Raw genomic sequence first — 13,838 nt, forward strand, 5'->3', positions numbered from 1 at the left:
AGTCATTTGGGTTAGCTCGAGTCCTTTTTTCCAGCAAGGTCATGTCTTCCTTAGATTGAGTCTACTCTTTCCTATTGAGTCAAGTTAGTTCATCGAGTCTATAGAAGTGTTTGTTGCCCCATCTAAAATTGATCGGATAAAAGAAATTTTTGAATACCTCGAGCACATTAACGAATTAACTAATATTTTGATAGATTTCGTTTCTGAACAAGAAGATAAGAGTCGGGCTCAATCTTTAATCGAGAAAGGAAAGGTCTTTGACCTCGAAACAAAAAATAATTCCTAAAGAGATTCAAATAGAAATCATCTTATCCCGAAAGGAACACGAGGGGATAATGAATTTACTCAGAAATTTCAAAAGACTTGTTCATGTGATCATATGAGGGTTTGTTAGGTACAAGCTTAGGTATTGTTCAACACGGAATAGATACTCGTCTATATCGATGGAATTAAAGAAGATGTTATAAAATGTATCAGCACTATTGTAACACCCCGGATTTTCAACTCATATCTCGAGGAAATTAAATGGTGAGATTTGGAAGAAAATATCGAAGGAGAGACTTAGAGTAAAATACTCGGATCTTGTTATGATTAATTTCGAGGAAAATCAACTTCGCCATTAGATTCAAAAGGATTGAAATATATACATTAGCCTGTAAGCAAGTCCGAATTCGAATTCGGATAGAGAAGTTATAGAATCCTCGAATTTCGTGTTAAGTGGGACCCAAAATAGTGGAATTTCGTTAGAGCGAGAATCGAAAAGATTTGATGACACCATTAGATCCGAATCGAAAAATTATTCGAAATGGTATATTCGTTTGTTGTTTTCCGAGTCCGAATAGTTAAGTTACGATCGAAGTTAGAAATGATGGGAAAATTACAAGTATGCCATCAGTTTTATTATAAAAGAAATCTTATTTCTTTTATTTCATTTCATTTCTCTTCTTTTCCAAGGAAACCAAACGGTAGCCACGTCTCAACCCAAGGGTTTCAACCCATTCCCATCAAGTTCTAGCCCGAACGAAGCCGAGTTGAACCTCGACAAAGAAGACAAAGTTGTCGGCCACGTCGAGAGCTACAACTTCACCATCTTTACTTACTCATTCTTGTTCGTTTTCCCCATCCTTCATTAAAAATTAGCCGGGTAGCTCGAGTAAACCTCCACATCTTCCGTCCGAGGGCTTCATCGAGTTAGGAGCTAGGTCTATACTTCATTTTAGAGGAGAAGGAAAACGTCATTGTCGGATACCTTGCAAACCCTCGCTCGTTTCGCATCCAAGTCAGCCCAACCTCGACTCTTGAGCCATCCAACCTTGAGTTGTAGTGCTAGCTTGTACCCTTGGCGTTCACAACCAAGTAAGGGACTTCTAATTCTTATTGGTAGCTTTAGATTTCTGAAACTTGCATTTAGGGATTTTGTTAAAAATGTGTTGCTTGTTTTAAATCATAGAAATCTTTATTTGAATTGAAATTCATGCTAGAAATAAGGATTTGATGTGTTTAATCTATATTTTAAATGTTGAATTCGTGGGTGGATTGAGGGATTTGAAGAATGGAACAAAGATCCAAAGAAGGGATCGAAAAACCCAAAAATCGCGAGTGAGGTTCAGGCTGTCGGCGGGAAGGGTCGGTGCCACCGGCACCTGTCGAAGGCATTCTGTCGGTTCCACCGACAGAATGAAGCTTCTGCCACCAAAAATTTTCTTCTGTCGGCAGGAACCATCAGTTCCACCGACAGAACAAGGTTCTGCTGCCGACAGCACTGTTCTGAGTCAAAAACAGACTCTGACTCTTGGCTTGAACCGACAGAATGCCTTCTGCCACCGAAAAGTTTCTTCTATCGGCAGGAACCATCGGTTCCACCGACAGAACAAGGTTCTGCTGCCGACAGCACTGTTCTGAGTCAAAAACAGACTCTAACTCTTGGCTTGACTTCCTCACACCTTATACACTATTTCTCACCCTTTATTTCATTAAAAACATTAAAGTAAATGTCCTCTTTAATTTTTTTTTTTTTTGATCGATAAGCTGAGGTAAAAGGGCCCCACCCTAATATAAAAAAAAAAATAGGCTAATGCCGAAGAAAACAAACATTCAAATCCTCCAAGAGGATATTATACAACTCCATAGGAACGTTCGAAGAATCAAAGAATTTAAAAATCATGAGACGCACCCCTCCTAGCTAACCAATCGGCTGCTTTGTTTGATTCTCTCCATGAAAACTCCAACTCAACAGAATGGAAGGCACGCATAGCAGCTTTGATCTCTCTGACTATATTTATAACTCTCCACGGTGTATTCCATTCTTCCTTAATCCCTTGGATTGCAATTAGCGAATCGGAATTTACAATTCATCCAAGTAACCTTTCATCCTCAAGTGATTCAATCCATGAAGAATTGCCTCCAGCTCTATAGATACAACATTTGTATGCATGGAAGGACCAAAAACCAGCGGTAAGCAATTCACCACTATATCCTTGCTATAAAACCAATTCCAGCACCATTATCTGATAATGACCCATCAGTGTTCAGCTTTATCACGTTCATTGGAGGAGGTTTCCATCGAACCACTCATCCTCCTTAACAACCGCGTTCCATTGCAACCCCTATCTGGACCAATGAATAATAGGCAGATTAGACGTTTTTATCCTTCAAGCTTCCACCACACATCAGCCATAATCATTTGGCTGATCTGCTGCACATTTACTTCTTTTTCCTCGAAAAATTCGTCTATTCCTCTCACGCCAAATATGGTAAATAGTTGAGCAAAACAAAAGGCTCAACACATTCGAAATATTCATTGTGTAGCAACAAAATTAGCTTCCTCTCCTATGTCCCACCATATGTCTAGTTATTCCAGCCCAGTTTAAAACTTTTTTCCAGTTTCTTTTAATTTTTACTTTCCATTTACTTTAAGTCTTTAATGAAATAAGGTTTTACCCCCCATTTTGGAACAATGGGAATGGTTTTAAGATCCAAATCTCAAAGGATCAAAATCCGAATTTTGGTTTAAAGAACAAAACGTAATTTTCGACGTTTTCGGCAAGTTTTCAAAATGAAATAACTTTCGCGTTTCTTTGAATTAGATTACAAAAATTATATGGTGTCGAATCTCATGATCGAGACTCATTTCGAAAAACCCGTTTTCAATTTCGAAAACTTTGAAAAATTGAGTTTCCGACACTTAGCCAAATTTTCACCAGCTTTCATTATTTTTAACAGCTTTTGCCCCATGCATCATCGGGACCTTGTTGTGAATAAACTTTGAAGGTTTTCAATGGAAAGACCAAAAGAATGACTTTGAAAGATTGAAAATGAATGGTTGATTTGAAAGGATGAAAATGAGAATGTTGAGAGAATGGAAAAAGGGAATGAACGGTAAAATGTCAGAATCACACCCGAGGGGTGATGTCTGCATTTTACATTGTATGTTGTGTGTAGGTTGGTGAAAGGATATCCAGGTTATTAATGAAAGGGTTGCATGTTTATTTCCGATTATGTTAGCGCGTGCGCTGAGTACTGTTATTTATTTTAGACCGGGTGGCCACGGTTGCATGGTAGGAACTGGATATCCGTTTCTCACCCTGTTCTGTTAATTTCTCTTTTGTTTTAAATGAAAAATCATATATGTACGTAGCTATTTTGTGAGTTGTTAAAGGGTTTGTGAATGCCTGAAGGGATAGTGTGTCACATCATCCGGAGGGGTACACTATCCTGGGATGTACGGTAGGGACCACCAAACTCATACGTGGTATGGGACGCGTATGAGAGTGGAGTCACAACTGGAATCCGGGTTCATTCCTTTCTTATCTTTACCAGTGAACGTGTATTGTAAAGGTGGTCATATACGAGTGGAGTGTCATTTGGGAATTACATGCACGCCTGATAGGCATAGACGAAGATGATTAGTCAGTGATCACTAACAATCTAGTAGTAGTCGAACGTTCTGACACATCGAAAAGAGACCCATTGCTTACGGTCACGTCAAACGGCCAGCCTGAGCCGGATAAATGGTTCCACAAGCCTGGTAGACACGACCAGCCACAAAATCAGGAACTACGATGTTATTGGGGAATATCATGTCCCGACTGGGAGCGATCCAGTCGTGAATCCCAACTCTTTAATTCCAATACTCCACCACTTGTATTATGTATCTGTTGTTATATTTCGAATTATAAACTGAAAAGCATGTCTATTATTTTAATGTTGTCAACATTATTTGCATAAAATGGAAAATGTATAATGAGTATGGATGATTGATGTTATGTGTAATTTTTAAACTGTTTAGTTGCTCATCCCTGGCTATATGTACCAGTTGATAGTATTTTATCTTGTAAAACCTTGCATGTATTAAAATGTTCAGTATGCTTTATTCGATCATGCTTAGGAAGGGTTATTAGTAGGAATTGGCTGTGGACTTACTGGGTAACCATTGTTACTCACCCTTTCCTTCCTATTTTTTTAGTTTCAGCACTTGCAGCTGTCGAGCCAGGCGTAGAGGCAGTAACTGAGGAGTATCTGGTCGATCAGATCGACGATCAGATTTTATTGCCTGGTGAGCACTAGGGCCACATCCCTTAGTGTTGTCAGTTTCACCCAAGGTGTATGTAGTTTTTGGATTGAGAGTTTAGGAATTTTGTTAGAGTGAGTGTTTTGGTAAGCCTGTATATTGATAAATCTTCAGCACTCTGATCTACTTACATGTTAGATGTAATTAGTCTTCCGCTGTTATTTTCCTGTATCTACATTTTTTATATACAGGTTTTGTATAGATTGGTTTATCAGGTTTGTGTTCCGTGAAACGCTGACATAAACAGAGGAGATCATGCTGAAATTTCGAGGTGCCACCTAGTACCTTGAGGTTTGGCATTGGGATTTATGTTAGCGTTTGGCGGGGCGCCACAACTATCCTTACTACATCTTGAGTTTCAAATCACATATTATTAGTCGATATGGGGGTACCTTTTGAACTGATCTCTGATAATGGGTCATACTTCAAAGCATAAATCATTACTCTATGTTTAAAGTTAAAGATCCGGAAGCACAAATCATCCCCCTACCGTCTTCAGATCAATGGAACGGTTGAAGCAGTTAGTAAGAGTCTCAAGACTATCATCAGGAAAATGTATCAATCACATCAAGATTGGTCAGAAAAATTATCATTCACGCTATGGACATATCGAACTTCAATTCGATCCTCTACTGGAGCTACTCCCTACTCCTTAGTGTATGGCATGGAAGCAGTCTTGCCAGTTGAAATAGAAATTTCGTCTCTCAGGGTCTTGTTGGAAAATCATTTGTTAGAAACAGATTGGGTTCGTCAGTAGTATGAAGAATTAAACTTGATCGAAGAAAACGAGTTAAAGCCCTATACCATGTGCAAGCTTATTTAAGAAGAATCACCCGTGCATTTGACAAAAAGGTCAAAGCTCATCATTTACAAGTCAAGGATTTAACTATCAGACTTCAAAGAAAATTGAACACTCCTCCTCAACTATAGGAGAAAGTCTGAATCCAATTGGAGAAATTCATTCATTAAGGAAATACTGTCAGGAAAAGCTGTCAGACTTCAAGATCATGATGGAATCGAGTTACCAGAACCAACTAACCTTGACCAAATCAAACGGTACTACATTTAAGGAGGCCATTTTTGGCCGAATCAATTTTCCTATTACCTAGTTCTTTATTCTCCTTTCTCAACCCCTTTTGCAGTCTGTTCAAAAATAGAAAAATTGTGCCTTTTATTTCTTAGCCCGATCACCTAACCTAGAGGAGGGAATATTTGAATTACGTTTTGGTCTGATCCCAAAAATTTGGGGTACAAAGGCAACCTGAGAAGTTACTTCAGGCCCAACCACATCAAAATAAAAATATATATATAGATTCCCCGACAAAGGAAAAATCTAAAAAGAAAAAAAATTCAAAAGAAAAAGAAATATCATCCAAAATGGGGAAGAAAGTTCAAGAAAAAATTTTAAATGAAATGCCACACAAGGGGCATTTGGGTTTTTAAGCCTCAAAATTCCTTTCTTTTTATGCCTAGTCCCAAGCCTACCTATAAAAGTCTTCCTAAGTACCGTGTGAAAAAGTCAAGGAGGGTAGCGAAGCATGATCAGACAGTAATTCTAGAACTTCAGAAGAGAATAAAAAGATAAATAAAAAAATGAAGAAGCCTGCTAAGTTGAAAACCCGGAAAGGGTGACGACTTAGGCAAAAATTAAGGCAAGCTCGCAAGGTTGAAAATCTGAAAAGACAATTTTGGCAACAATCAGAGCAAAGAAAAAAAAAGAGCTCGCTAGATCGAAAACCTGAAAAGGCGATCTAGGCCAAAGTTAGAGCAAGCTCGCTAGATTGAAAACCTGAAAAGGCGATCTAGGCAAAAGTTAGAGCAATAAAGAAAAACAGAAGAAAATTCCAAGCTGAAAGCGGCCCGAGCTGAAACATCAGAAGTTCGAATCATCAAGTTCAATACTCAGCTTAAACCAGGCATAGATTCAGAAGCCACAAGTATCTTGTCTATGATCGATCTGAAAATTCTTACTTCCCCAAGTGAACCAATGGAGAGAAGGGTGAATTCTATGATGAGTCTCAAAAGGAAATATTTTATTTTCTTGAGCCTGACTCAAAATCTTCAATAAAATTAATCAAAATTAAAAGTTGGATCTTTATTGCGCTTGTGGTAATCAAATATTTCAAACCTTCATACAAGGGGCATTTTTCTTTTTCCTCTAAATATGTAATTCTCCCCCTTATACTAGGGGCATTTTTTAATAATGTGTTCAATGCCATGTTTATTGTCAAACTAGGGACATTTTGTTTTTGAGCAATGTTAATCCTAAAAGATAATGAGAACTCCAAACTTAATGTTACCCTCTTGATAACAGTTCTTCAAAAAACTCTTGAGGTTCAAAAGAAATAAAAACTTAGGTTTTAAATTCATAAAACTTTTGGATAAATCCTTGAGGTTCAAACAAAAGTACTTCGAATCTCACATTTGACTGTGTCCAGAGATCAACTAATATGATATTCCCAGATCCAATCATTCCTGGATTCGATCATTTCTCTTCTAGATTCAGTATCTTCCAGATTTATTCAATTCACTCTGATCAGTCTTATCCAAATTCATTCATTCTTTCCCAAAAGTCCTTCATTCCTTCGCCAATTTTGCTCAGTTACCGCCAAGGGTTATCTTGGATTTTGCTCAGATGCCGCCAAGGGTTATCTTGGATTTTGCTCAGTTGCCGCAAAGGTTTATCTTGGATTTTGCTCAGTTTCCGCCAAGGGTTATCTTGGATTTTGCTCAGTTTTCGCCAAGGGTTATCTTGGATTTTGTTCAGTTGCCACCAAGGGTTATCTTGGATTTTGCTCAGTTACCGCCAAGGGTTAACTTGGATTTTGCTCAGTTGCCGCCAAGGGTTATCTTGGATTTTGCTTAGTTGCCGCCAAGGGTTAACTTGGATTTTGCTCAGTTGCCGCCAAGGGTTATCTTAGATTTTGCTCAGTTTTCGCCAAGGGTTATCTTGGATTTTGCTCAGTTGCCGCCAAGGGTTATCTTGGATTTTGCTCAGTTCCCGCCAAGGATTATCTTGGATTTTGCTCAGTTGCCGCCAAGGGTTATCTTGGATTTTGCTCAGTTGCCGCCAAGGGTTATCTTGGATTTTGCTCCGATGCCGCCAAGGGTTATCTTGGATTTTGCTCAGTTGCCGCCAAGGGTTAACTTGGATTTTGCTCAATTTTCGCCAAGGGTTATCTTGGATTTTGCTCAGTTGCCGCCAAGGGTTATCTTGGATTTTGCTCAGTTACCTACGAGGGTTTACTCGGAATTATGATCAATTTATGCTCAGTCTATGCTCAGTTATGCTCAGTCTATGCTCAGTTTATGTCTAATTTATATTCACTTTGCGCTTAGATTTTACTCAAATTTACCTCAGATTTTTGAGTCCACACACTTGCACAGTTGTTACATCAATCAAGGAGAATTTTTTAAAAATTCAAGGATCTGACGTTGCCAGTGAGAGCTCGCGCTCAAGGACCTGACAACCTTTTAGTTCGGGGAGAGTTTACGCTAAAGGATCCGAACGCCCAGACGAATTGCTAAATCAGGCTGCAAAATGAACTGTCACAAGCTTTGGCATTCGGATATCGCACTATCTACCAAAATAGATTTGCTATCTAGTTTGCTTCAACCCTCTGCCAAAAAGGGGCATCTGTAGACACCCCATTTTTGCATTCTCCTGATTAATCAACTCGTCAACCCGATCGCAAAGGTTCCCAATGATGTATGTTTATTCCAATGCTTCATTATGTTACCAGATATGTTTCAGAAATCTGGATAAGGTATCTCAAACTGATAAAACTTAGAAACCACGCTACGCTAGGTAAATACGACCCTAGAAACATAGAAATCATCATCTTGCAAACCAAAAAGAAGCTTCACGATAAAAATCACTAAAAATGATCAAATTACCAAAATACCCCTAACATCAAAACAACCCTAGAGCCTACATTACGCTTAGGAAAACCCATTCAAACACATAAAACAACAAATCGAAACCAAATAAATCATTTCACCAATTTTCACAAAATTCGACAAAATTACGAAAATACCCCTCATAAAATTCACGATCATTTCACACAAAAAATTTCATAAATGATAAAAATCAACTTTTTCATTGAATTCCTTACGAGAAACTGATTCCAAAACATCCTGGAACATTGAAAAACGACTTAAAACGTAAAAAATCCTCTCCGAGGGCAAAACGGTAATTTCACAATTTTAATAATTAAAAATTTCGAAATTAATAAATAGATCATTAAATAATGTAAAGTGAAACATTAGTAAAAATAATTATAAAATTTAAATTAAAAAATTGATCAATCAGGCTTTCAAGAAAAATTGTTGATGGTTCGTAAGATATTTCTTTAAGGACCCCTCCATTTGGGGGTCCAAAGAATCAAAGATATAATAGAAGGGGGTTTTCCAAAAATTTAAAGTCAATCAAGCAAGACTAAAGTCAAGATATTAAAGTCAATCAAATAAGGCTAAAGTCAAAATTAAAGTCAATTAAGTAAGACTAGAGTCAAGTATTAAAGTCAATCTCATAAGACTAAGGTCAAAACCCTAAATCAAAACCCTAATCTAAACTAATCAAGTCAATCTCATAAGACTAAGGTCAAAACCCTAAATCAAAACCCTAATCTAAACTAATCAAGTCAATCTCATAAGACTAAAGTCAAAACCCTAAAACCCTAAAGACTAAGTCAAAACCCTAATTGAAACTCTAAAAGAAACCCTAATCAAACCCTAATGCTTCTAAAAACTTTATAAATAGGAGCCTCCACACCCTATTTTCGTATCAAAGAAAAAACCCTAGAAAAAGTAGATGAAGAAGCCTCCACAACCTCAGCAAAATCCTAATTTTGGAGTCCCAACTCCTTCCCTAACACCCCTACTCCAATTTTAGCCTAAAAAACACCCAAAAACCTCTAAAAAACATTCCAAAAATCCACAACAAATTCGAAGCACCCAGATCCAAGAAAGAGATACCTTACCTCGGAGATCAGAAATCAGATCCGGAGATAGAACGAAGTGAGGAATACGGTACAAGGAGCCGTTTTCACCAGATCTGAGGGAATATCACTTTTGCAGATCAAAGGTAAGATTTTTCATTATTTTTTAATCTAGGTTTGTCATTAGCGATGTAGATTTATTTGGGATAAGTAGAGACCGGCAATGGCCGGGCGGGTTGGTGCCTAACACCTTCCAACCCCGTAACATGATCCCCGGATTCAGATTTTCTGTAGTAGATTAGTTTTTATCCGTTTTAGAGTCAGTTTGGTTCCTAGACCATAATAACTAGGTGGCGACTCCCAAACCTCAAGGGTCAAAAGTGGATCCGCGCACCCCGCGGATCGAGGGCGCTTTCAGTGCTGACCATTACCCAACTTCGTGCTGACAAACCCCCGGACCGGTGCTAGTAAACTCCCAGCTCCGTGCTGACAAACATACATTACCTAGCTCTGTGTTGATAAACTTATAGTTCTGTGCTAACAAACCCGGGCTTGCGCCAATGAACTCCCAGCTCTATGTTGACCAATCCTAGCTCCGTGTTGACAAATCCTCAGTTCTGTGCTGGCAAATCTCCAACTCCGTGCTGACAAAACCCTGCTCCTTACTGACAAACCCCCATTATGTGCTGACAAAAAATCCGATCCCAACCCAATCTAGGATTTTCTTAATTTAATATTACCAATTAATCCAATTTGACCTAATAAACTATCATGCATCCTCATTGTGTAAATAATATAATAACGTTCAGCCTCTTATCTACAGGTGGTCAAACGACCTAGAAAGAAGTACTTGCCACCTGACAATCCCCCATATTTTCTACGCTCACAACCAACCATGAGTACTTCAGAACAACCTCAACAGTTAGTAATAGAAGTAATAACAGATCTCACCTCGAAGCTAGATATAATAGTGAAGGCATTAGAAAAACATGATAAGATTATAGATCTATTAATGGCAAATTCGAGCATTATTCAAGTTGTTCAACATCAAACCTCAGGCTCGAATCAGGCCATGCCGAAACAACTACAACAACCACTACCATCAGTACAGAATATCCTACCACTTATGGCTCCGACCAATCAAGGACCACCAATTCACATTCATTACAACCTATAGTGATAAGATGTCGTTCAAGAGGAAGAAGGAGAATTTAGAGTAACCAAGGTAAGAAGTACCATAGAGGAGAAATTGGCTAACAAGCTTGAGGTAGTCGAGGAAGAGATCCAAAGAATGAAGGAAAAGGACTCCGCAAATGGAATGAGGTTTAGAGGTCTCTACCTATACTCAAATGTACCATTATCACCAAAGTTCAAGTGTCCTGATTTCAAAAAATATAACAACATTGAATGCCCTCTGTCCTATTTGAAACTCTACTATGGATCTATATGTCAGCTTGGTGATGATGACAGGCTGTTGGTCTAGCTCTTTCAAAGAAGTTTAACGGGGACGACACTTTCCTGGTTATTTCGATTTGATCATTTTCGAATTAAGAGCTGGCAAGATCTAACTACAATTTTCTCGGAGGAGTACAGGTTCAATATAGACATGGGATTGGACAGGAATGATATGACAAAGATGACTCAAAAATCAAAGGAAAACATGAAAGAATATACCCAAAGGTGGCGGGAATCGGCCTCTAAAGTGAAGCCACTAATTACTGAACAAGAAATGAATACCATATTCATCTCTACTCTAGGCCACTCATTCTATACGCATCTAGTAGGTCATATGACTATAAGCTTCTAGTCACTGATCCAAGTGGCAGATCGGGTAGAAGACAGTATCCAGTTAGGTTTGATTTACGACTTGTTTAGTCTAGGGGCACTGACAGGGGGGTCCACCCAATGGAAGCCAGTAATTCTGAACAAGAAGAAAAAGGAAGCACAAATTAACAACCTACAACCTGTTCGACCTTTCTTCATCCCAACACAAACAGTGAACCAAAAGCCAACAGCACCTCAGGTCCCTTTTAGGGTTAACCCACCTCAAACGGCACTTATTCCATAAGTATTTCAATTTAGTCAGAACCCAATGTTTGCTCAGAACCCACAATTCGCCTAGAATCATCAGGCTGAGCAACTCAAATCCAACAGGGTGCCTCGAGTCTTCACTCGCCTGCCTATGACTCTATCAAAACTACACCCAGCACTACTCAAGAGGGAATATCTCACCAAGAGGCAACCAAACCCAGAGGTGATAAAGGAACCGGTGTACAACCCTAATCAATTTTACGAATTTAATATGGGTGCTGTAGACACCCCATTTTTGTACTCGCCTGATTAATCAACTCGTCAACCCGATCGCAATGATTCCCAATGATGGATGTGTATTTCATTGCTTTATTTTGTTACCAGATGTGTTTCAGAAATCCGGATGAGGTATCTCGAACTGACAAAACCTTAGAAACCACGCTACGCTAGGAAATACGACTCCAGAAACATAGAAATCATCATCTTACAGACTAAAAAGAAGTTTCACGATAAAAATCACTAAAAATTGATCAAATTACCAAAATACCCCTAACCTCAAAACAACCCTAGAGCCTATGTTACGATTAGGAAAATCCATTCAAACACATAAAATAACAAATCAAAACCAAATAAATCATTTGGCCAATTTTAACAGAATTTGACAAAATTACAAAAATACCCCTCATAAAGTTCACAACCATTTCACACAAAATATTTCATAAATGACACAAACCAATATTTTCATTGAATTCCTTACGAAAAATCGATTCTAAAACATCCCGGAACATAAAAAATTGACTTAAAACGCGAAACGTCCTCTCCAGGGGGAAAACGATAATTTCATAATTTTCATAATTAAAAATTTTGAAATTAATAAATAAAACATTAAATAATTAAAGTGAAACATTAATGAAATTAATTTAAAATTTTGAATTAAAAAAATCGATCAATCAGACTTTCAAGTAAAATTGTTGAGGGTTCGTGAGATATTTCTTTAAAGGACCCCTCCATTTGGGGGTCCAAAGAATTAAAAATATAATAGAGGAGGGTTCTCCAAAAATTTAAAGTCAATCAAGCAAGACTAAATTCAAGGTATGAAAATCAATTAAGCAAGACTAAAGTCAAAATATTAAAAGTCAATCAATTAAGACTAAAGTCAAAATATTAAAAGTCAATCAAATAAGATCAAAAGTCGAAATCATAATAGAGTTCTAATTAAATAATAACTATATCTAATAGAGTTCTAACTAAAAAACAATTCTACCTAAAACAATTCTAATTAAAATACAATTCTACCTAAAACAAGTTTAACTAAAACACAACTCTAATTAAACACTAACTCTATCAAAATCAACCCCTAAAAAAATCTATAAATAGAGGTGCTCACACCCTATTTTCGTATCAAAGGAAAAATCCTAGGAAAAGTAGGTGAAGAAGCCTCCACAACCTCTCCAAAGTCCTAATTTTAGAGCCTCAACTCCTTACCTAACACCCCTGCTTCGATTTTAGCCTAAAAAACACCCAAAAATCTCTAAAAAACATCCCAAAAATCCACAACAAATTCGAAGCACCCAGATCCAAGAAGGAGATACCTTACCTCGGAGATCAGGAATCAGATCTGGAGATAGAACAAAGTAAGGAATACGGTACAAGGAGCCGTTTTCACCAGATCTGAGGGAATAGTACTTTTGCAGATCGAAGGTAAGATTTTTCATTATTTTTTAATCTAGGTTTGTCATTAGCGATGTAGATATTTGGGATAAGTAGAGACCGGCAATGGCCGGGCGGGGTTGGTGCCTAACACCTTCCAACCCCGTAACATGATCCCCGGATTCAGATTTTCTGTTGAAGATTAGTTCATTATCCGTTTTAGAGTCAGTTTGGTTCCTAGACCATAATAACTAGGTGGCGACTCCCAAACCTCAAGGGTCAAAAGAGGATCCGCGCACCCCGCGGATCGAGGGCGCTTTCTGTGGCGACTCCACTGGGGACTATTGAGGATCAGACTTGAAAAACCCCAAGTATGGGAACATTGCCAAGATGACCTAGTTATTTATTATTATATTTTTTTTTTAGTTCGTTTTTTTTTATTTTATTAGTTTGTTTATTTGTTTTTTTTTTTCTTGTCATTCTTTTGGTACTATTGATCATTTGTTTGGACTTTGAGTATTTTGCTTTGGCATGTTATTTTTCTATGTCTCAATTGAAAATCACTTAGAGTGACCCCAAATGATGCAAGATTTCAATAAGTTAGTTTAGGATGAATTAATGATTGTTGAAGAATGGGAAGTGTTTTT

Source organism: Akebia trifoliata, chromosome 12, assembly GCF_017979445.1.
Source record: "Akebia trifoliata isolate Shusen 1 chromosome 12, ASM1797944v1, whole genome shotgun sequence".
In the NCBI taxonomy this organism is placed as follows: Eukaryota; Viridiplantae; Streptophyta; class Magnoliopsida; order Ranunculales; family Lardizabalaceae; genus Akebia; species Akebia trifoliata.